The sequence below is a fragment of the Gymnoscopelus microlampas genome (assembly GCF_963454915.1).
Source record: "Gymnoscopelus microlampas genome assembly, chromosome: 18".
Classification (NCBI taxonomy): domain Eukaryota; kingdom Metazoa; phylum Chordata; class Actinopteri; order Myctophiformes; family Myctophidae; genus Gymnoscopelus; species Gymnoscopelus microlampas.
In genome coordinates this window covers 39,000,769-39,005,128 of record NC_139955.1, presented here as the reverse complement: position 1 = coordinate 39,005,128, position 4,360 = coordinate 39,000,769, and positions in this window count along the sequence as shown.

Genomic DNA, 4,360 nt, shown 5'->3' with positions numbered 1-4,360 from the left:
AAAAAAATAAATAGCAGATCTACAAGTTCATAGCGCGGCACTCGGTGCCGCGCTATGAACTTGTATATCTGCTATTTTTGAATAGCCCAAAGAAATCTTAAAATGACACGGATGCGTTCCCGGATTGAATGGGTTAACTGGATGGCTCCAAAGTGGGGTGTAATAAATCAAAGTAATCCTCGCCACAACATTTCCATTTCCTTCAGAGATGGAGGAAAAATCTTCACCGCGGCAGAAGAGTCTGTCGAAGCCGGCTCTTCAATCATGGAGTCATGAATGTAATTATGAAATACAAAATGTAAGTGGATTTAGACTAGCTATGGCTCCGTCTTGCTCCACACATTATAGAGGCAAACAGTCTGGTACAGTTGATCACTGTTCTGAGCCAGAAAAGATATAAACTCACAGCAGGTTCACACCTTGCTGCGAAGTCAAATTATTCAAGAGAAAAGGAGCGAGAAGGAAACTTTTAACATGTTTGTTCTGATGGAATCATAATAAGACAAATTTGACTTATTGGCTGTGCAGCACTTAATCCATTAAAGCAGACGCGTCGCTAGGTCTCTACTAGGTTGGGGGCTTAGCCCCGCAGCAACGGGCACATGCACGCGTGTGATTTTTTTCGCGGATTTGGGTACTTTTTTCCCCGTTTTTTGTTACTTTATTTCGGTTTTAGGGTTAGGGGTAGGGTTAGGTTAGGGTGATAGATATATAATTCAAAAAATAAAAAATAACTTTTTTTTAATTTATTTTTTTATTGGTGGCTTTGGATAAAACATTGGTGGCTATAGCCACCGAAGCCCCCGCCTAACGACGCCACTGCATTAAAGGTCCACTGACATGGCCCGAAAATATCATTGCGACCGTAGGACTACAGAAAGCTGCTCCAGGTGTCCGTCCGTCACTCCGTCACTCCGTCACTCCGTCACACACGTCACACTTTTGCCCTGCTCATATCTCCGCACCCATTGCCCCGATCCATGCCACATTTTGCACACACACTCCTTACCTGCCAAACTACACCCTCCAAGGACCCCCGGAGTTCCAGGGACCCCCAGCTGCCTCGGGGACCCCCAAGTGTAAAAAATGAGCACATGTGGACAAATTACCAAATGACCACCCCAACGGGGCTGCTCACGGGGCATTCCCGGGGACCACCCACTCCTGGTGCTCCAGAACGGATGCAAAAGTGGTGGCGCCCCCAGTGGAGGACCCCCTGCCACTGCAGCTCACATTAAATGCCGTAACTCGGGGGCTTGCCCCCCACAAACAATCCCTCCTTTCCCCTATAAACACACTCTCTCTCCCACACCACACACACACACACACCAACAGCTCTTGCCTGCACACCTTTGCTTTTGGTCTGCCATACGACTGCTGAAACCTTCCCGCAGCTTTTCTTTCTTTCAGGACTTCAGACAAACATTCCTGAATCTGTGCCAGTCGTATTTCTCAGCATTCACTCTGTTACCCATTTGCAACAGCTACACATTACACGTTTTCTGCCCACATAAACGCCACCATGTCACAGCTAACCCCACATTTACACCACCAAACTAAACTATCCATTGCCCACACAACTACGAACCAATCGCCGTTACAGCCCTCTTCTGTATACATGTGACCTACGGTCGCTTATCTCCCGATTAGGGAGTCTTACTGGTATATGATACTGTACGTCACGTGGTCTCTCTGAAAACAGTCTGAAAAGAGTTGGCCACTCGCATCAAACAGTCCAGAAAAGTGTGGAAGTGACCTCTTTTATTTGTAAATCTGTGTATATAAAATGTATATTCCCCTTCAAATCTCTTAGTTGCCCCAGGCGCGGCGTGACGTCATCAAAATATTAACTTATTTTTACCTTAGAGTTACCTTTTTTTGGATGTCACGCCCCCTTTAACACCTGAGACCGATTCTAAATTCTCACACTTTCAAGATTTACATTTTTTTTCAAACAATAACAGATGTACAAGCTCGCAGCGCGGCACGAAGTGACAGTAAGAGGGACGAGCTTGTACAGCTGCTATTTTTTGAATAGCCAACGCTAAAATCTAAAATGACACAGATTCTTTCCTGGTTTTAATGGGGTTTTAAACAAACAAAAAAAAGAGAATAGAACAGACACCAAAACTATCTCTTGCACATCTGCTATATGCGGGGCAGTGTGAACGGTCCAGTTGGTTTAACATGAGCGCCGAAAGGAAAAGTGTCTGCCACCACACCCCACAGCGATTCACAGCACTTCCGCATCCAGCGAGATCCTGTTTTAGCATCTTTGATTATGAAAAGTGCTGAAGGACTATTTCACTTCATTGTCTGAACTCCATCTGAATCTTAATGTGGTGTGTGTGTGTGTGTGTGTGTGTGTGTGTGTGTGTGTGATCCGTTGACGAAGTCCTCCTCTGATCTTATATTCTCTCTGTTGACACACTGATGAAACAAATGAGAGAATAATGGGGGGAAAATGTATTAGTTATTAATATAGCACCTCTCAATGCATAGCAACAAAGTGCTTGACAAACATAGAATGAATAAAAATAGACAATAACTTCTATATGAAACGGGAGGGGAAATGGGAACAATTACAAAATATGGGCGTGACAGATGTATATCATACACAACATAGTTGCAAACAGCAAGGTCCAAGCAGTGAGACACTGAACCCGACCCGTAGCTGCAGGTTGCCTCCACCGTAAAGTGCTTTGGATAAAGACGCTATATACCATTTCCTCAGACAAGACGTTCCACAGATAAGGATCTATCGCTCAGATTAAATCAAATCATATCATAATAGCCTCATAGCATAATTGCCTAACTCACTTTTTGGTCAAATTGTCATTTTTGCCTATAGCTCTACTATCCTAACACTGCTGCATCATTGGGCCTTATTGCCTACAGTATGTCCTTTAAGCCAATCAGAATGCTTGTTACATCCCTAAATGACTTAGGCAGAAAGTGATTTAATGTCAACTTTTTGACTTGGGCAGAAATGATTTTGAATGTAACTAGTATTCTGATAGGCTGAGGACATAAGGCAGTAAGGCAGAATGAATCAGCTGTGTTAGGAGAGTAGATCGAGTTAGGCATAAATAAAGGCCAGATAAACATGACTTAGGAAAAATAAAATGTTTTTACTTATGCTTAGGCAGAAAGTGTTTTTTGTTTGTTTTGTCTCTCCTGAAAACTTCAAAATATGAGTTAGGCAATTATGCTATGAGGCTAACGATATGCTAAATTCTGTTGTGAGCTTTAATTCACATTTGGTCCCAGTCTTCTCTATCACCACCTGTACAGAGCTGAAAATATGCCAGTTTTATGTTATCTGTCAGAATATGTACAAACAATGATCCATAAGCCCAAGGTTCATCAAGAAACAGTATTTCATTTTGTACTAACAAGCCATTTCCTATCAAACAAGAGGTTGCAGGAAGCTGCTCTGTGAGACCTGCAGGCAGTAAAGACATCGATATTTAAAGGTTCTGCTCCGTTTTAAAGCACTGCAGTGGTATTTGGTATCATCCATTTAGAGATCAATGAGTGGTTGCAGTTACAGCTCAGACAGGAGTGAAACATTATGGTACCAAGTCTCTAGTAGTAAATATGGTGATACTGATGCATGAGTCACGGTTCGGTTGGGCCGTGGAACAGGAGGAGAAGCTGTTGGAGTTCCTCTTTAATGTGTCCTCCATAGTGTGTATACCTCCATGGAGCGGCTGATGCTTTGTTGACACAGGGGAATAAAGCAGAGAAATGAAGCAGTGTCTGCTGTTCATTTCTCTGCTTCATCTGCTTTCTCTGTTACTGTATCTCCCATCTCTCTCTCTCTCTCTGCCACTTGTGAAAGAAAAAGAAAAATCTGATTATCTCGTTTTCCGCCACATTCTTGCCGATTGGAGATTATCATGTCATCCTTGGTAAAGGAAGACCGTTGAGGTGACCCCCCCCAGCCCCACCAGACCGTCATGTTATTAACCCTTTAAGACCGGGAAAGCATCATTTGTGTCATTTTCAGAATTTTTTGGCTATTCAAAAATAGCAGATCTACAAGCTCATAGCGCGATGAGCTTGTAGATCTGCTATTTTTGGAAAATCATGAAAATCTTTGCAAATCTTAAAGCGAAGATTTGTGACTCAAATCTTTGCTTCGGGGTGGGGGGTGGGGGGGGTCCCTGGAACACCATATTTTGAGATGGGGGGGGTCAACATCTGCATCGCAATGACCCCCAAAATTATATGTTTTTGGCCGCCGACCCTGATCAAAATATGTTGTTCCAGCAAAGATTTTGAGTTAAAAAATATTAGCTTAAAATATATAATATTCAAAGATTTGCACAAATTTTCACGCTTAAAAAAAAAAAAA